Here is a 21,298-nt window from a genome sequence, read left to right as displayed (position 1 = left end):
ACTAGTGGTGTTTTGTTGCTTATTTCCTATCAGGTATCTTTCTATTCTATTATGAATTCACTATAAGACATTTTCCCCTTTTTGCAGAAATCTGCAGAATAGCTCCACTTCTTTGCATGCAAAGAGGCAGAAATATCTTGGGAATGTGATGATGGCAAAAAGGTCATGTCTGTATTTTATTGGAAATACTTTTAGAATATTAAGTGGTTTATAAGTCATCCAATCAATATCTTTAAGTAAAGAAAAGAGTGTATATCTTTCTCTCTCACCCCGCAAGCATAGCTTGACTTTTTACAAAATATAATTTTATTACCCCAGTAGATCTATTCTGTATGTATAAGTCAACTGACAGGAAAGAAGGAAATAGCAGCAATGGAATATTATAGAATCTGATATAAGATTTATTGTGTGTACAGAAAGAATAACCCTGGTGGGAAATTCCAGCAGCTAGTCTACAACCACCAACAGTTGTTGAGAAACAACTTCTATTTTGTCAGCTTCTTTCCTGGACTAAATTCCGCTTCATCTGATGTACCTGATGAAGCAGACTAAATATTTGAAAGCTTATGCCATAAATTAATGCAATTTATCAATCATTAATTTGCCACCACAAGACTCTGTTTATTTTGCTGCAACAAACTCACACAGTTAACCATTTGAAAACTGGAAGTCTACTGCAAATTGCTCAGTGCTCCAACAGTAGATCCTGACATACCTTGTAAGTAGTTTAACACATCCAGTCAGCTATTGACACAAGCAACAAACAGGCATGGGTCAACTTGCAGCACAATTCCTCTAGCAATACAGGAAGGCCCAAATGCTTCAGAACTCAGCATAGGAGCCAACTCCTAGGGGCTGAGATCCCTTCAACCTCAATCCCCCTAAAATATGGACATATCCATTCAAATGGGTTGTGTGTGGCACATCTTGTGATTATTTATAAAGTCAGGGATGAGTTGACAATACCAATCAATTCCGGGATGAAAAGGTTTTCTTATAGGGTAGCTATTGATTGGGAAGAGTTCTCTCATCATTTTCAGTTTAAAAATGAAGTTATGAAAACAGACAATAGGTTGTTTATAAAAGAATAAATATATGCCCAAATGGGAGGATTTCAGAAATCAAAGAACCAAAGAGTCCCTTTGTTGAACACCTTTCCCCAGAGGTGAGAACATAACAGTTACAGAAGCTCCAGGTTTTAAATGATAATAAAGTTACTCTCACATGGAACAATTTGCTTTGACTTTGCTGGAGAAATTCTCTAAGTTTAGTTTGTTCTTTGGTGCCAGTTGTTGTTGTTGTTAAGTCTAAAAGTGTCACATTGGCAACAGTGGCAAGAGCTTTGCCATTTGTATCTTCTGCACATTTGTTACAAATCAGAGGTTCTTTTGATCTGTTTTTAGCTGGTTCTGAAGAGGAAAGAAACACAAGAAGACCCAGAGAGTTGAAACTCAGCAAAGCATTTTTATTGTATACATTGAAACTGCAGTCCCTAACACACACACATTCTCAGTCATGCTCACCAACTCTACACCAGTAGCTGATCAGGCTATTGGCAAGAGGACGGGTGGCAGGCGTTGCAGCGCTGGGAACCTGGCACACCTTTCCACTGGAAAGTTCCTTCTTTATATACTTTCAATCAGATATTCCATCTCTGGGGATTCACCGCCATCTGTTCCTCGTCCAAGTTGTTCATCACATTCCAGAGTTCATTGTATCCTTATTAGTCAATCTTGCTCAACACCCATCCTTTGTTATCAGCCTGTCTGTACACCAAGTCTCATGAACTCAGCACTTCTTCCCCATTTCACTTGCCAACCTTATCAGTTCCACAAGTCTTAGCAAGACGCCATTTTAGAGTGGTGTTCTTCAGCCTCAAAACAGGCCTACACTCATTCCTCCATTCATACCATAAATTTCTAATGAATATGATTGTTATACTCATTACACATTTGTGGGCTTTAAGAACATATATCTTTGGAAATCAGTTTTTGGCTTGATTCAGTTATAGAAACTAGTGTTTCCATATTTTGAAAAGCAAAAAAAGAGGACACTGTGACAGCCATTCAATGCAATTTGTCTCAAAATTTACCCCTGAAAAAGAGGACATGTCCTGGAAAAAGACAACACATGGCAACCCTAAAAACTCTTTGAGCAGGAGCTTGTTCCACTCTGCACAAAACTATGGAAGGTGGAGAGGTTTGGTTCAGTTCACATTTTAATGTGAGCCACTGAAACAATACACTAACCAAAAAAAAAAGCTGGCTTTGAATTGGACACTTGTATGGATTTTGTGATGCAGTTTGACAGCCATAATATATGTACAAAAATTCATATATTAGGAGAATATCTGCAGAAAAATGTATATTAGGGAGATGAACATACATGTATTGTGTTAGGCAGAAATTCACCCCAAAAGTTAATATTATTAGTTATGTAAACTAAAGATTGCAAATTGAAGATTGGGAAAAATGAAAAACAGGTTAAAAATGAAACTGACAGATTCAGCCATATCTCACAAAGCCACTAATTCCACCTACTCCATGGTCAGTGCCCAGAACATCTGCATGTCTTGGTTTTAGAGGACCAACACCCAACTTGTTTGTGCATAAAGCTACCTCCTGAATTGAAAATGAATCAGAAAGTCCATTCTTGCAAGTGCAGTATGCTTACAATGAATTGCCAATGTCTGTTTCTTACTAACAAATATGCATATGAAATTGTATTCCTAACGATTCTATGCCTGATGCCCAATTCTGCTAAACTAATTGCTGCAAATCCTGGGAAAAAATAGTTTTTGTGACATTCTGCAATGCAAACTAAGACCGACATTAAAGACGAGGATAGATAAATTTAGAAAATGGGAAAGGTATAAAGTTTTCATTGATCTATTTTTGTCAGGGAAAAAGTTTTCGATTGTGTCAGTTTCAGGTTTGAGCTATGAATAAGAGATGAAATATCACCAGGTTTACATGGGTCAGAGGTACAATAGGCATGGGTCTTAAATGAAGGCTTACATGATAATGAGCTATATTACATTTGAGAGGCAATACCTTGGTTTATCCCATGAGGCCAATGACTTTGGCTGTGTGCTCATGTTGAAGTGCTCATTATACCAAAGTATTTTTTATTATTTCTTTATACAACTTGGCTATATAGAATGATTTGATAGTCTCTAATTCCTGCTTTGTTTCCAAAAGGTGATGAGACCTGAAGGGAAGGGCATCAAATATGGAAATTACATATGGGAAACTGGTTCATAGTTTAGACTTAAAATTCAGATTGCTACCTGATGAAAAGAAAAGTTTTAACTAGGTCTATAACCTAAACCCCTCAGGCCACTCTGAAGCTAGAGTTAAGTTCCTAACAGAACTAAAGATCCACCCATAAAAATGGAAAATGATGCAACTAAAAGCAAGTTCAGCAAGCATCCTAAATATTATATTTTATTGCTGAAAAAAACACACATATAAAATACCATTAAATTTTAGAAGTATATGGAGGTTAAAGCACCCCCATTGAGTTTAAATGTGCATGTGCATACATGCATGTTTCCTTGTGGTGGTATCCTTCTTACTGTTAGGATCATCCTACTCGTGTGTAGGAACCTGGCATGTTCTCTCCCTCCTGGTTGGTCGTTTGGGAGATTCAAAAGCTTTCTCCAGCCTAAACATCACAGCGACTGATGCCAAAAGGCATTAGCACGCTTAGGAATCCTGCAGAGTATTTGCAATTTGTGTAACATTACTCAGTAGCACAGCATTTTGGCTAACTTACATATAATACACTTGGAGCATTCTGATTTAGCTTCTTCCTCTTTCTCATCAGACAGCAAAGAGAAAGAACAAAGGACAATAGTCCCACATCACGGAAACACAGTAATCCAAACAGCCTGTCTCCATCACTTCCCACATTGTGGAATGAAAACATACACCGTCATGTGATATAAAACAATCCCATGACTGCAAACATGGACAAGAATCCTAACACTTACATCCTTGTGAGGCAGATTAGGCTGAAATACAGTAACTGGTCAAAAGATACCCAGCGACCTCTATGGCCCAGAGGGGATTTGTATCTAGCTCTTTAGGTTTAAGGGCACATTCACTCCATATATTTAAAGCTCTATGATACCACTTTAAGCAGTCATGACTTTTCCCCGTCAAAGAATTCTGGGAGCTGTAGTTTATTAAAGGTGCTGAGATTTGTTAGGAGACCCCTGTTCCTCTCACAAAGCTACAATTCCCAGAGTTCCCTGTAAAATAGATTGATTGTTAAACCACTCTGAGAATTGTAACTCTGTGAGGGGAATAGGAGTCTCCTAAGAATTTTCACAACCCTACAGTTCCTGTAATAATTTGGGGGAAGCCATGACTGTTTAAAGTGGTATCATAGTAATTACATTTATGGTATTTTTCCACACCATCCCAATTTCCAAGTGGTGTGAGATTCCAGGGGTTCCATGTGTGCTTACCCAGGATTTGTGTTTCATTTTGTGAATGATGTACAGCAGGCGCTGTGGTGTTTTTATGATGCATGCCTAATGTACACATCATGTTCAACCTGAAGGAGGGAGAGAGGTATTCACAGCACTGACACCCCAAGTGGGTCTTGCTCCTCCAAAAGCTGCAGACTTGGATTCAAACAGAAATGGGCCATTGTGCTCTGACACTCTCTCCTGCTTGCTGCCTTTAACAACCTGCAACCTTTTCTCTCTCTCCTCTGGGTCACAGCACAGCCAAAGCTCTCCTTCAAACACTGCCTTTGTCTTCTGATTCTGAGGTGAGGGAGCCTCCCAGGAGGGAACAGAGGCAGTGACAGAGGTCTCCCCAGAGCTCCCACAGTCTCGTCACTTTGCCCTGTTCCATCATGATTGCAGCACTGCTGCCAGGAGAATGACATTGTCTCTGGCTTGCCTTCACAAGCCACCACTGCAACCCTGATGTATATTTGAGATTTAGTCTACACTACACAGGTTCTTTTCACACTGAACTTATAAGTATGCAAGAAGAAAGCACTGCTGTTTTCTCTTCCTTTTTTTGTAGCTCACATAAAGTGTACTATCTGTGACATTGTTTTGTGATGGAAGCTCCAACCATTATGCTTTTATAACTTCTCATGGGCAGGTGCTTGCTCTTTGAATGGAACAGTATGAATATGGTGCCAGAAGAATACTTGTCCAGTTCTTTTTTAGAAATGACTGTTTAAAAATCTGGTTGGTACAAATAAGGTCTGAATTATCTCCCTCCTGTGGGTTATCAGGAAATAGCTTTTGTAATGTCTGTTCTGGGTTAAATGTCACTGAGAGAAGGGCTTACATATATATTGAGGTAAGCTCTGTTGCAAAAGCTGTTTAACAAAGGAGGATTTAAGTTTAATAGTTTGTTCCCTTTCAGTCTGATTTGTCCTCTAAATCCTAAGAAATTACTCATCTGGTGAATTAAATTCAACAATACATGAGCAAGAAATACACATGGAAAAGGTATTGAAATAAAACTACTCTGCACACTACATCACACCACACAAAAGAACCTCTGTGGTAAATAAAAATGTGGGGAAATGCAATGCATTTCAGAAGAATAAATATTCCAGATACATGGCTGAACTGAAGAGCCTTTTGGATGATTATAAATGCTGCAGAAAGGTTTTGTTTGTTTCCACAGATCAAAGAGTTAAGTAAAATTCTTACACACAACAAAACAAACCAGACTTAGTTCATATGTTAATGAGCAGTGCTAATTGCAGCTTTCCCTAGGTAATCTCTGTGTCAATTATTCATGAACCATTGACAGCCTGACATGACATTTCTAACTGACAGCCTTCAATCCTTTTATTTACAAGTCTGACGTGCCTTAGCTGAAGAAAGGATCAGAAGAAAAGCATGTTGAAATTCAGAGTTTAAATAAAATAGAAGTGTATCCCTATAAGATATAGTAATATTATATACTCTCTCTCTCTCTCTCTCTCTGTGTGTGTGTGTGTGTATGTGTCAGAGAGAGAGAGAGAGAGAGAGAGAGAGAGAGAGATTCTAACTCCTGAATTCTTTTCAGGAATGTAGTTAAAGAACTTCCATGACTTTTTGATTTTCATGAGAAAAGATATTCACAAAAGCACCAGAATGTTATCTAACATGCCAAACATATTTTGTGTACTATTCTTTGCAGACTGCAGGTATAATGCTTACATTTAAGGATAAACAGCACAATGGCATCTCCATGAGTAAAATAAATGTTAGGGCTGAAAGATTAAGAAAAACAACTTGAGGGAAAGGAGGATGTGTGAAAGAGGCTGGCAGAGTGGATGAAACAAAAAAGTTAGGACCTTGAAGTTGATATGGAAATTGGAAAGAAGCCAGAGTTATAAATAATGGGACTGGAAGAAAAGAAAGATTATATTTAATTGAGGCATTCTGAATTCATGGAAGAGCAAGCAGTGTGAAGCAAAATTCAGTGCGCTAAAGGCTACAGAGGTCTATGACTGTCTGCTCCAGAGCTGGGGAAGATTTTTCATCCTGAGGGCCATACTTCCTAAAGGGCAACCTTCTGTGGGCCACATACCAATGTTGGCCACAGCCAAAATCGAGCAGAGCAATTGATGTGATTCTTTTAAAGTATGCTACAGTATAGCAATGCAAAAGTCAGAGAATTTTAATGCTCCCACTCCCACATTTCTTATCTAAGCGGGTAAAGACTACACAGTATCATTGTCAATGACATATTGTAGCTAAGGATGGGAGATTCTGTAATGTTATGTTTCTGGCTTCAGGTCATAAAAAACAAGATGTATTTGCATTCACTTACTAGGTCTAAGCACAGCCCTGGCCAATGACCAGTGGCCAGGATGATGGAAGCTGCATTTTGTCAACATCTGGTAGTTCATAGGTTCTCCACTCCTGGTCTAGCCAAAAAAGTGCCACGTATTCAGAAATCCATACTACCGTATTTTTTGCACCATAACACTCACTTTGTTTCCTCCTAAAAAGTAAGGGGAAATGTCTGTGCGTGTTATGGAGGGAATGCCTACGGGTGGCATGCCTACGGATTTTCCTCCTCTAAAAACTATGTGCGTGTTATGGTCGGGTGCGTGTTATAAAGCGAAAAATACGGTACATGTTTTTATAAGAGATGAACAAGATTTTGATTGTTGTAGAGTTAATTCTGGTCAATAGTTCTTGCTACTACACACAAAAACTATAAAATTATTCTGATCCTATTGTAATTTGCTAAAGGCAAACTGAAAAATATCTAACTTTTTAATTCACCTAGAACTTTCCAGGAGTTTGAACTAAAATGTACAACATAGGAACATTTCAGTCAGTTATATAGAGACTATATACTGTCCTTGTAAGGGGGGAAAAATAAAATACACTCTCACTTTGAAAGGTTTAGGATCCAATTCACTTTATTATAACATAAATACATGTTTAAAATGTTACTCCAAAGTGTGGACAATTTAATGCAGCAGTAGGCATTCTATTGATTGTAAGAGTTTCCTTGGATATCTTGCACATTGGCTGTAAACAGTCGTGGTTTGGAGAAAATATGTAACAAGATGCCTGGTTTTCTACTGAAACATAAAGCATGGTGAATACCTACATTATTTTTACAGTAATGGGAGTATATTTTATAGCTTATTAACCTTTCATATGCCTGAAAGTAAGACTGGTAGGATGAGCCCTATAAAGTGTCAAGTTATGGAGTAAAACCCATAAACTTCATCAAATAACTTTTATAGGAGCAATAATGAGAGCTCATGATTGATTACATTTCCTTTTGGTCTTTAAGAGCTCTAGATTATCTGCTATTTATATTTGCACCAAGTGAGAGATATACAGCTTTATAACAAAGATAAGAAAGCTGATGTCAGTTGCTTTTTAAACAATGAAGCATTGTTAAGTCTCCTGTGGAATAATTGCAATGCTTTTTGTTTCTAATATATTTAATCTAATATGATGAAATACTGCCAATTATCAGACACCTTACATCTGTCTTCCTCACCAACCTTGTGCATTTCAACTCTGCCCATATGACAATGGCTATGCTTTGTGGGGCTTATGGGAACTATATGGGGGCTGCCTGAAATACTATGTTGCATGAACCATCCAGCCATGCTATTCCAGTCCAATTACTGTGGAAGGGAAATGGAAACTCCAGCTGCTGGAAGCTGCCTAACACTGCGGCAACAAGAAACACCATTTCTCAATCCTTGAAAATGTTTAGCTAACCCAGTGAATCATCAAATTCTACAGTGTGCATGATTTCCTTTTCCTGACTAAACCAGGCTCCTTATTCATTACAATTAACATCAGGAAATATCAGGAAACACTAAAAAAAATACAGGACATGCAGAAGGTGTTCCAGGTAGATGTGCACACAGTGGTAACTTGGTTCTTGAACTTAATCCATTCTGGAAGTCCATTCGAAGCCCAAAACGTTCGAAAAGGAGCGGAAGCTGTGTCGGACATTCAGCTTCTAAAAATCATTCGAAAACCAGAATTTTTGGCATTCAGAAGCTGTTTTGTTCGTCAACAAAGCCGTTTGAGAACCAAGGTTCCACTGTACTCATATGTACATGCAAATAGCTACCTGAATTACACACATACTTTAGGGTTGTCATATTTCAAAAAGTGAAAATGTGGACAGAAAAGCTGTTTGCTTTTTTTGCAAAATCTCAAAAATATTTGGAATTTTTGAGCCAACAACACTGCCAACATGGGTCATCATACGTCTGAATTTTCCTGGACGTTTCAGCAATTTCCACTATGAACAGGAAATTCTGGGTGTATGGCAACTCTAAATAGTTCCAAATACAGCAAATGACACCTGTTTGTTCACATTTGAATATCTCCTTAGATGGATTAGAGTATTAATATTAACTGCTCTCCCTTGTGTTGGATTGGGGTTATTGCTCCCAGTTTATTGGAAATCCTTACTTGATAAAATATGAAATTGGGCCTATCTTACACTTTATTGGACACCCAAGTAGAGTATTATTTGAAATAATAGTTTCTCAACAAAGTTCACATCAGCAAAAGACAAACAGCATGTGGCGCCAAGAATGCTAAAGAATGTGCATCATTTAAATATCATAGCAGATATTTGGGAGAGGAATATAATTCATCAGAAAATTATTTTCAGAAAGATTCATTTTCAAAACTAGTTTGCTTATCAAAATGGGTTAATCCCCACCCAGGTTTTAAATCATTTTATCGGATTTTCTGTTTTTAATCTAGGAACTGATTTTCCTCAATGCTTTGGTTTAGGACATTGGGGTTTTCTTTTCCCCTCTGAACAAAGTAAAGGTACTGATGCTGAATCTTGACAAATGTTAGATGTTCACTGACTGTATTATAAGTGTAAGATTAAATTGAGATGCATATTTTGCCATAAAGATTTAGGCTTGAAAAATAAAACCATTATCCTTATGTTATTGCACTTAGTCATGTTTCAGCAACAATGAAATAGTGCTGATAAATATTAAGTATTCAGTTTCACTCTGAAATTTATCCTCATCAGTGAAATTTACTCATGAGGCAGGGAACCCATTCTTGGAAATTAGTCAGAGAATCCTTCCTGTTATCTCCATTTCTGAATTCTTCTTCTTCTGGTGAGAAGCTGTAGAAGCCATCTTGGCAGCTTGACTTTTTGAGATTTTTAAGGAAACAAATTAAAACATAAAATACTTTTGCTTTCCTTGGTTTTCTTAACAATTTCAGGTAGCAGTACTTTGACTCAGTATCATCACTTCTATCTGCCTTATTGAGCTTATACCAGTCAGAGGAAAGTCAAATGAAATGATTGTTTCCCAAACCACAACTATGAACCACCAATGTCTCACATGAAGAACAGTGCTTGTATACATGCCACACAAATGAAAATATTGAGGATCCATTTCAGAAATTTCACAAAATTTGAAGTTTTTTGTTTGTCGTATAAAAAGTGGGGTCTTTCCAGTATACTGTTCATTCGCTGAATAATGATGGCATTGTGTGGCAACATGCCAAAAAAACTGAACCCCCCCCCCCAGCAACTATAACAATATAAATGGTAAATGTAGAAAAGCCCTAGGTTGATCAGCTTTGTCTATAACTGACCTCTATAGACTAAAAAGCATGCCTTCCAATCTAATGTCCTCCTTTAGTCAGTCCCAGAACTTCATCTACTGCAAATACAAATCATATCTTCAAAATATGCTTTAAACAAGCCTTTAAAGACAGATTTTTCTAGTTTGCATCTGTATTGAAACTGTTCTAAGAATTTTTTATTGTTTTGTCACTTCTTGTCTGCTGCCCTGGTCCCTTTGGGCAGAAGGGCAGGATACTGTGGTATCTCGGGTTACAGACCCTTCAGGTTACAGACGCTTCAGGTTACAGACTCCGCTAACCCAGAAATAGTACCTCAGGTTAAGAACTTTGCTTCAGGATGAGAACAGAAATCGTGCGGCGGTGGCGTGGGGGTAGTGGGAGGCCCCATTAGGTAAAGTGGTACCTCAGGTTAAGAACAGTTTCAGGTTAAGAATGGACCCCCAGAATGAATTGTTATTAACCTGAGGTACCACTGTATAAATTATCTATCATCTATCTATCTATCTAACATCTATCGGTTGGTAAAATATTTCATATTCAAATAGCATCTGGGAAGGCAATATTATTCTGAGGTAAAAACAAGTTTTAATAATTGTGTTGATAGAAGAGAATATAAATAAGCAATTCAGCTTTGTTTGTTTAGAAAAAAAATATCAATTCCTACTTATATGTATATATAAAAGGGAGATCACATTGCCACACCAACAATTCTATACATATCTGTTCAGTGTTACGTCCCATTGCATTTGGTAGGTTTTACTCCCAGTTAATTAGGAATGCAGTCAAAAGGCAAATTCAGGTTGGTTCTAGGCATGCTCTAAGAATGTGCCATTAATATAATAAGGGCAAGGCCTGGTCAGACAGGAATAAATAAATAAAAACAGCATTGCACTGTACATGTATGCACATGTATAACATTTGTGTTTCTTAATTCAGCATTATTTAAAGTGCCCCCACAGATGTCACATTCCATTTTTACTGTAATAACATCAGTCTTTCAGATAGATAGTACTGAAGGTTTTCATTTTGATAATGTGCCTATTTCCTTGTTTGGAATTAAAAAGTGAAATGCACAGGGGTGGATGGGGGAACAAATCCACTAGGGAAATGGATTACATTACCTGGCCTGCACTCAGCTGAGCCTTTGCGGCTGTTTAAACAGAATAAAAAAGATCTTTTTGTAAGTATCTCTGCAGGACCAAAAAATGCAACTTTTGCTGGCTGCCTTAGTAATAAGCCCATACACTCATGTCTAGCTTTGGCTATTTGCCTACATAGGCCGCTACTGTCTTCTCTGACTGGAAGTAGTTCTCTGTGTGATCCAAAGGACTGACCTTCTGCATGCAAAACATGTTTTCTACTGCAAAGGTGCTGACCACTAGCAAAAGAAGAAGTTTAACATAAATGCAGAACCACTGTTCGGCCATTCTGTTTACTCACACAATGGTCATCCCATGAGGGAGAGCAGAGTTGTACTGCCAAACCCTGTACCCCTCTCACACATACCCCATTATCTTTCTTTCCAGAGTTCCTGGGGAGGATTGGCCCCTCCTGTGGCCATGGCAGCAGCCATGTAGCACCTAAAATCATTCCTGAAATGGAGAGAGATGTGCCAAACCATGAGTAACTTTCATTTTTTTCATTGCTGACAACAAATGTTATGGGGCTGTAATGGTTCTAGGGGTTGCTTGTGCGTAAGTTGCCTTTACTCCTGGCTAGGATGCATGGTTGAACCCTTTCTGTCAGGACAGCCTCAAGATCCGTGGCTGCCTCAGTCGCTGGCAGAATCCGTTTCTTAAACCGCTTCCAACATAGAAGCTGTTTGACACCCAGTCTCCTCCCCCGTTGCCTGCGCGAAAGTTTCCTGCGCAAGGTGGGTGTGGGCAAAGGAGCACTTGTCCCCTCTCCGCTGGTCTCCTGCGAAGAGTCCTGGAGCCACCTCTCCGATTCCTCTATCTCCTCCCCTTTCCCACTGGTGTTACGCTGATTGCCTTCCCCAGTGGATGGGCTATCCCTCCTTCTACTAGGACCCTCTCCACCATCGTCCGGGAGCTTCCTCTCCCGCTCCGATGGCAGTTCCCTGACAGGGGCTAATATTCATTGGGACCACGGGGTGAAAGAGGCATTTTAACAGTTCCCAATAACACACACACACACACACACACACACACACAAGCATGGGAGATTTTGTCGGGGAAGGAAAGGTTAAATGTCTTCTCAAAGAGCAATATAATCCCAATGAAAATCAGTCTCCTGAACACTGATTTTTATTTTTAGGTTGTCTGATTATAGCTCTGAATATTACTGCAAATGATTGCAGGGGACAGCTTAAAGTATGATGTGGGCCTGTGTTGCACCTAAAACATTACAGCTCGAAAGAGGAACTATCTATTCATCAGAGAAGCCAAAATACTGAAATATGAAATCTCTTACACCAAAACCGTTCATCTGTAGAGTCTGTGAGTGTAGTGAGGCATGCACTAGAAGAGTTGCATGATGGCTTTCGGAGAGTACTTACAGTAAAGATGAAATCAATGAACAAAATCCAGCAAAGTTAAGTACCTATAAACCAGCATCAAAAAGAAAACTTGTTTTAGACTTTTTGTTAGGTCTTTTTTTTTGGTGGTGGTGGTGGGGAATGACCGCCTACAGTCTTCAGCGTTTGGACTCGTTAACTTTATAATTTCTTAGTATAAATGACCCTGTGCTTTTGCAGCCCAAACAGGGCAAGCCATTTCCAATGGAAAAGATACATGTTGTGGATGAGGTATAGCAATAAACTACAGACCAAAGAAATCCATGTGGAAGTCAGGGTGGGTGTGTTTGTAGTAACAAAACCCCCACTTCCTATGCTCTTGGAGCACTGCTGCCAGCCATGGAGAAAGGTAAGGAGAGATGAGGCATTGTTTCAGAAATTGCAAATTAGGTAAGTTTGCACTGAAATGTGAAATGAACCAAATTTCTCCCCCATTTGCCCTCGAATGGCTGCCATCCAGATTTCAAATTGAGAAATAGTTCAACATCTTATGAACTGATGCAGGTTAAAGCAGCCCCTGTCACAGAGGTGCCAGCTTCAATAAGCCCCACTCAGTATAAACAATCACAAGACATATGCCCACACACCATTTGAATGACAATACACATCAACTTTGATGGATATCAGCCCCTCAAATATTTTATGGGGTTTGAAGGGACCTCAGTCCCTAGGAGTTGGCTTCTATGCCCTGTCATGTTCCTAATTGTAGATGCAATAGAATCTAATCCTTTCCCCATCAGCCCAAGCTATATTACCCAGCATTACTGACATAACGGCATCAATGAGAGTGAGGGTTGGAGACCTCTGAGTAAAAGGAAGGAGACTGGAGGCAAGAAGCCAAGTAGGTTTGTGGATGGCAAAGAGGAAAGAACAGAGTTATTCTCCAGAATAACATAGGTACCACTAAATAACTGAGTTTGAAGCATTGAGAATCACTGAGGTTTGTATTCTTTACCAAGGAATTATGGCGTTCAGCGACTCTTGGCAGGCATGCCTGTCAGTCTGGAGTTACAAGGCTTCACAGGTATAAAGATCCCACCACAAATACTATACAGTAATACCTCAGTTTATGAACTTAATCCATTCCAGAAGTCCGTTCTTAAACCAAAACCATGCTTTCCCTAATGAGGCCTCCCACTGCCGGTGCCCTTCCACCATTCGGATTCCGTTCTTAGACCGAGGTAAAGTTCGCAAACCGGGACACTACTTCCAGTTTTGTGGAGTTCTTAAACCAAATAGTTCGTAAACAGGGCTGTTCTTAAAACGAGGTACCACTGTATTCAATTTCAAGGGAGCATCAAGAGCATCAGAACTGTTTTATTCTACCAAGGAGTTTAATAGCTCTTTATTATTTAATTTTCTTTAATTGTATTGCTTTGCTGAGAAAATGCCATATTCCATTTGATTAAGGATTTCAATAGCAGTCTTTATTTTTAAGCTTTTAAAATCTTAAAATAGAATGCTCTTCCTTTCCTTCTGTATGTTTCTTGCAAAACAAAGGGTTAGGTGCGTCTGCCAAGAAGCAGTGGTTAGGTGTAGTATCTGACTAAACCAGTCAGTTGTATGTGCCTTCCCCAGATGCTGGTTTGTGACTGACAAACACAGAGAGATTCTTCAACCATGAAGCTTATGAACATTCACAGACAGGCTTCTCCGATGCCATGAACTCTGCAAAGTGGTTATGCGGTAAGCTGAGAACCATGCATTTCCCTGTTCTGTACCACTGCTATGACAAATGTACAACAGAGCCAATCCATAAATACATGAAAGGCTGAACTGCCACTGTACTGCAGTTTGTGCATATATGTCAGCAAGAGCAAGAACAAGAGCACTTATCACCTGTGAAGATGGATGAGGGGACCATAACCCAAGACCTTCCTTCATCTGTCTTCTATTGGGTGGTGGGAGGGCCTTGATAAGATTATATGAACATCTCAGAAGTCTGAGGTAGGGGATCAGTTGCGGGATTCAGAGGCTCAGTGCCTTCTTGCACCTGTTTCTGAAAATGCAACTGCTACAAAATACAGTTGCCCAGACACTTGTTGGGGATGGACAGACGGCATTCAGTACACCTATATTATTCTAGTTGTACCAGTTCCCATTATTGCTATGGGCCAATTCAAAATGTTTGTAGTAATCTTCCAAAACCTTAACAATTTGGGACATGGTTAACTGAAGGATCATGTCCACCCATACCAACCTGCCCACACTTTAAGATCATCCTCAGAGGCAATGCTCAGATGCTCACCATCAACATACCCTCCAACATTTCTCCGATGAAAATAGGGAAGTCCCATTCCATAATAATAGTTTTACTATTTAAACCCCACACATCTTACTGGGTTGCCCCAGCCACTCCGGGCAGCTTCCAACATACATAAAAACACAATAAAACATTAAACTTCCCTATGCAGAATTGCCTTCAGGCACCTCGGGGGTTGGATAACTCCGTACCATCCAACATTTGTCCAATGAAAATAGGGACCTCCTAAGGAAAGTGGGACATTCTAGGATCAAATCAGAAACTGGGATGGCTTCTCTAAATTAGGGACACCCCTGGAAAATAGGGACACTTGGAGGGTCTGCATCTATGATTGAATAGTTCATGATCAAGCAAAACAAAGGCTTTTCAGCAGTGGTCCCACATCTATGAGAATCCATATGAAGGCCATATGAATGTCAGAAAATTCTGATAAAAATGGAGACAGGACACATAATCACTGATGGATGTCACACATCCAAAATGGAAATCAGTTCAGCAAATATTATCAGTATTCCCTGTTGGTGTGGCTTTCGTTCTACTATCCATAGGTAATTGATTACCTTCCCCTCTGTTTTGTTTGTACTGAAATGAATGGTAATGACAAAATCATTTACATAGTTAATTATGTGAATTATGTAAGTTACATAATATTGCCACAGTGGACAGTACAGTTTTGGGTGGAAAATGAACTGCAGCAGAACTGTGTGTAGAGAACAGAGGGTGGAATAGAGGTCTCCTTCCACTGAATAGAGGCTTCCTTCCACAAGTATTTTCAAATGAGCTTTAAAGACCCCATCTGCTTATTGTGTCTTTTAATAGTTAACTGTTGGGCCACTCTGGTTTTAGTCAGACTCTGTTATGTTGGGTATCATGTTTGTCTAGCACTAGTTTTTGCAACATTTTGGGTGTTTAAATTGATATTATATATGGTTTTATTGGGTTCTAAAAGTGTAATTTAGTCAATGTGATAAACTGCAAACTGCTTGTGAAGCTTAAGTTTGAAAAGCTATTTAAAACTCTTTTAAAAAATAAAGAAATATTTCCTATCTGGCCCAGCCGGCTTCTGTGGTTACAAGGCTCCCATTAGATCAGGAGATATATCCTCATGTATATTCGTGCTGCTAATATGTTTTATACTTTTTAAATCAAATCCTTCCATTACTGCATGTTTTTGAAAATACAATTATAACACCTTGAAGTAGTTTCAGCACCTTTGGGTTCCACTCATAATAGCTTTTAAGGAAAGTAATAAATGCACATTAACACAAAGAAAGTAACTATAATTTTTCCTATTTGTCAAAGTGATGAATTAATTTGTGACAGTCTTTTCTCCGTTCAATTAATTATTAGCCCTTCACTCAAGAGAAATATTCTGAATAAGTAATTAAAGTTCTTTTTTAAAGTTTCTTGTTTCTTTCAGTCACTTTTTCTCTTAAAAGCAGAGGTTTTGTAATTGTCAGTTTAATGGTACAATGCATTAAATGCTAGTGTTTAAATATCATTGTCCCCGTGTGTGTGTGTGTGTGTGTGTGTGTGTGTGTGTGTTTCTGTGTAAAGGTGTGCAGTGCCTTGACACATTAACTGGTTGGTGATTTCAAGACCAACTGCTACCTTAGACATGCTTAGTCAAGAGAGAGTCTCAGAGGAATAAATGGAAACTTGATCAAAGCCACAGATATCTTTGTTGTTGTTTTTTAAATAATGTTTATTAAATATTTTATAGTTATAGGAAAAAAGACAATAAAGAAAAACAATACATAAATTCAACACACAATATATCAACAATAGAAAAATACAATACAGCAATACAACAAAAACAATACAAAAACATTTAAACACACATCCAAATTTCATATCTATATCTTTCATTTTCTTATTTCCTCGACTTCCTCGCACCTCCCTTTTTTGTATTCTACTTCAAATTTACTAATTCAACAAATCCTTTCCCTCTTCTTCAATTTTAGTTCTATAATTTATCCTAGCACAATTTAGCAAAGCCACAGATATCTTTGTACAGGATGGCAGCCTTGGACAGCAACCCACTTAAGCTCACTTTGGGATAAGTGCATTCAAACTGTGTGATGTACTTTTAACCAAACATGCTTACATTTGTGCAGTATGTTTCTCATCAGCTTGAGCATGCACTGTATTACTCCCCTATTATTATTATTATTATTATTATTATTATTATTATTATTATTACATCTGTAAGCTTATTTTCCTATTATAATGTCTTTTTCTCCCTTGAATACTTTCCATTTCTGTTATGCACTAAACCTGTAGAGCAGTGAAGTGCTCAAGATATTACTGGACTGCAAGTCCTATCATTCCTCACCACTGTCTATGCAGGCTAGAGTGGATAGGAATTGTATTCCAGCAATCTGGAAAGCCCCAGGGATACAATACCTCTGTGATATAGTTTTATTTACATAAAACATTGTTTAAACAAAGAACAGAATTCTATCACAGTGGTGAGGAACGTTCTCCATGGGGGCCAAATGGGGTCTTCCAAGGCTCTATATGTGGCCATCAGAACTCTCAACACACCATACCTCACCCTCCTCAGGCCACATTTCTACCAAGCTTGCTTTGCATCCTCCTGAAGTGTATTTGCATAGCTGGAACATATCCTTCAATCTGATAATGCCTCTGCCATGACTGGGTGGACTTAGAGGGGTGTGTGAGCTTGTGTGGAAACCAGATTCCTGTGCTAAGGTGAACTTCACATTTGTTGCTATCGAACTGGCAATGTTTTATGTGCTTCCCAAAACTGATGCAGCCTCCAACTATTTTAAAGCTATTGCTAGATATAGCTACATCTGACTTAGCATTCATTCATTTTATTTCAGACTCTTTTATATTGCCCTTCCTGAAGGAGAAGAAACACTTTTTGTTGAAACAAAAAAAATGTCTTCAGGTGTTTCAGGAAAAGTGTAGATAGCCTCATATCTCCAAACAGTTGCTACAGAATAGGAACAGCCACACTGAAAGCCCTATTCGAAGTGACTGTGCAGCTTCTGATCTTTTTGAGACTTGAATAAGCTCTCCTGCAGCATGAAATGACCTACTGGGAATATAAGGGATAAGGCAGCTGCTCAAGTAACCTGATTGTGACCTGTATAGGGCCTTGTATGTTAGGGCCTGCTTGGTTGCTACAGGATGTATAGAGGATGAGGAAGAACCAGGTAGCCGTTTTTGAAGCAGTGGCTGCATTCTCTGTGTCCCTGCCCCCATTAAGTCTAGTTAAGTCTTGAATATCAGCAGAGGCAGTCTCTCTCTGCCACTACTAATATGAACAAGGCTCCCAAATCCATCTGAGATGCATCTCTTGTTTAATGAGATACTTATAACCTCTAGTTTTCTTTCATTACAAAGGTTCATCAGCACAGATCATTATCAGTCCTGAAACCCTAAAGGCATAGGCTAACAAGAATAAAATGAGTTGCTTAGGGAAAACTCCTTCTGCAAGTATGTTTGATAGTCAATATTGAAAACATAATCTGATAATCTATTATTCCACAGAGATTTATATTTTAATTGAACTAGGCTAATTAGACATCGAGGCCTATGAATCTGCAGATATTCTCTAATGCTTTCAGTAGGAGAACTAAGGTTGAAAATAAGGCGGGCAATATATTAATTTGTCAGAAGCTGTGTATGCTCTTTGTCTTTAAATATTTAATGGAAATATTTTAAATCCTTTGACTAATTTCATCCTTTAGCTATCATAAAAGCAGGTCTCTCCAGGTCTGGGTTTCTGAGAGGAATATGTAATGTGTGTTTCAACATGCATTTTGGCCCCAGACCAGATAACTCCTTTAGGAATGCAGAACAATTTCCTTTCCTACATGAAGGCTGTTTACAGGTTTATTCAAAAGTAAATCTCAGTGGTGGTAACTCTCAGGTAGGGATGGGGGGGGGGTGATTCAATATGTATTTAAAGCCAAATCTATCAAATGTGCACATTCTGACACAATATGTGAACCAAAACACAGTTTCCTTAAAAAATTGTACTTCACTGAATTTTGTGGTGTGGTTAGCCAAACAATGATTACAAAAATGCATACAGTGGTACCTTGGGTTACAGACACTTCAGGTTACAGACACTTCAGGTTACAGACTCCGCTAACCCAGAAATAGTACCTCAGGTTAAGAACTTTGCTTCAGGATGAGGACAGAAATCGTGCAGCGGTGGCGCAGCGGCAGCGGGAGGCCCCATTAGCTAAAGTGGTACCCCAGGTTAAGAACAGTTTCAGGCTAAGAACGGACCTGCAGAATGAATTAAGTTCTTAACCCAAGGTACAACTTTATTTTAAGAGAAAGTGGTCCTAGAAATTAAAATATTAGTGGTGGTGGTAGGGACTTACAAAAACATTTTATTAGGGGAACCTGCTTGCAAAAATGTGTAAATTTGTAAAAACAAGAATGCATATAAAATGGGTTTAACAGAAGAAAATGCTGATAACTTTTTTAAAAAAAATCATGGATTGCTGCAAAATGTAAAAAAAAAGCCCTTAATTTTAGTTTGGAAAATGGGCAACTGAATGAGAACAGAAACTGAGCTGGATCATAGCCATCAGTGATAGACAGAAGCTGTCCCAGCTGCCATTAATGGAAGGAAGCACCATGGTTCAGGGTGGTTTCACCATGACAAAGGTTTGATCATTTCCATTCAGCTGGAAAGGTGCTGCCATCAGTTCTTGCACTACCGTTAGCCAGCAGAAAGTTCAGAAGCAGAGTTTCTGTGTGGAATTTGTAGGGTTTGATGGGTGCAGTTTGGGAGACATTTGTTTCATGCTACTTTCCTCTGACTGATACGAGCTGTCCATTAGCAAGTTCAAAGAAGAGATATAACAGGTAGAGATTATGGTACTGAGTCAGCATTCTGACCATGACTGCAATCATTAGATGCAGTCAAAACTTCATCACAATAACTAGGTTCCTCATAGTTCATGCATAATTCCTTTTCTAATTTGCTATACTGCCACAAGAGATTGGAATTCCAGATGAGTAGACATTAAGTACCCCCTGAACCAAAAAGAAAAGTTTGTGAAAGCACTATCCCCAGGCATACGTTCCTAACTCCATCATTTATTGGCTGAAAGAACATGAGGATAAGTGAGGAGTGTGAGAACTACAGAGCAGTTCTCAGTTCAGGCACAACCCACAATTTCTGTAAACAGTTTTCCAAACCCAACAGAAGCCTGTTTCTGCATATGAATTTCCCTTCCTGGAATAAGCTGGCTGCATTTATTTATTTATTTTTATTTTTTGTAAAATTGTTTCAAGGTTAGGGTGCAGTCCTTGCATCCTGACAAATGTATGTAGTGTGTGAAATTATATTTAATCAAAAGATAAACCACCTTCAAATTGAGTTTACAACCACCTACATCTTGGAAGTGGTTGAAAAGCTTTTTAAAAATAAAAAAGTGAAGAGTTAAGTGTGTAAGACATTATAGAGGAGGGAAATCCATAGTATGATGAAGGAATAATGGCTGAGAGCGATGATTAATATGCTAAGTATTGTAAGTAAATGAGCAGTCTAATGCCCAGAGATTGAAGGAGGAAAAATAATGATCTAAAAGCGTGACATTTTTAGGTGTAATTGGAACCCTGAAAAATCATCACTTTTCTATTAAGAAGTCTCTCATTATTACTGCATGTTACACATTTGTCAAGGGCTGGATGCCTTCACTGGTATTATTTAATTTTGCCATTTTTATTAGGTGTCCATTAACATAATGCTTCTTTTTAAAAGCTCATTTTCTCCCTTTATTTGCCGGAATGCAGGATTATACTTTGACACATTCAATTCATGAAACCTATTCATTGTTGCTACAATTGCAGCTCCCTGCATCTTCTTTGTTTTGGAATCTGTTTTCTTCCCTTCTCTTCTTTTCCCTTCTCTTCCTTTCCTTTCCTTTCCTTTCCTTTCACTTCTCCATTCTCATTCCTCTTTCCCTTTTCTTTATTGCTTTCAGTTTGCAGATAGAAGGTGAAAGAAAGAAAGAAAGAAAGAGAAAGAAAGAAAAAGAAAGATGGATCAGATCAATATCTATGAGTGGGGAAAGGTAAGGGCTGTAAAGAAACAGGTAGGTGGTGGGGAACCCAACACCTTGTGCTTCACCTGGAAACCAGTGAATTGCTATTGACTTAGATTTGATACCTGTAAACATGTTAAATGTTCTATGGCCAGGACACCGCTAGTGGTTTAGGTGTCTCCAAAAACAAAGAGTTAATGCCCAAGGTGGCAAATCTGAGGGGTCAGCAAGCAGGGTCAGCTTCAGGGGTCTTTGGAATCAGATCCATTGATCCCCCAAAACCACAACATCATGTGCCCATTTTGCTGAGCCAAGCAGGAAGGGAGGAAAGCCAAAACAAATGTGCAGCAAGCTTGGATCACCCTGGCTTCTCT

This window comes from Podarcis tiliguerta (genome assembly GCF_965153285.1).
Source record: "Podarcis tiliguerta genome assembly, chromosome: 9".
In the NCBI taxonomy this organism is placed as follows: Eukaryota; Metazoa; Chordata; class Lepidosauria; order Squamata; family Lacertidae; genus Podarcis; species Podarcis tiliguerta.
Note: the sequence above shows the minus strand (reverse complement) of the source record.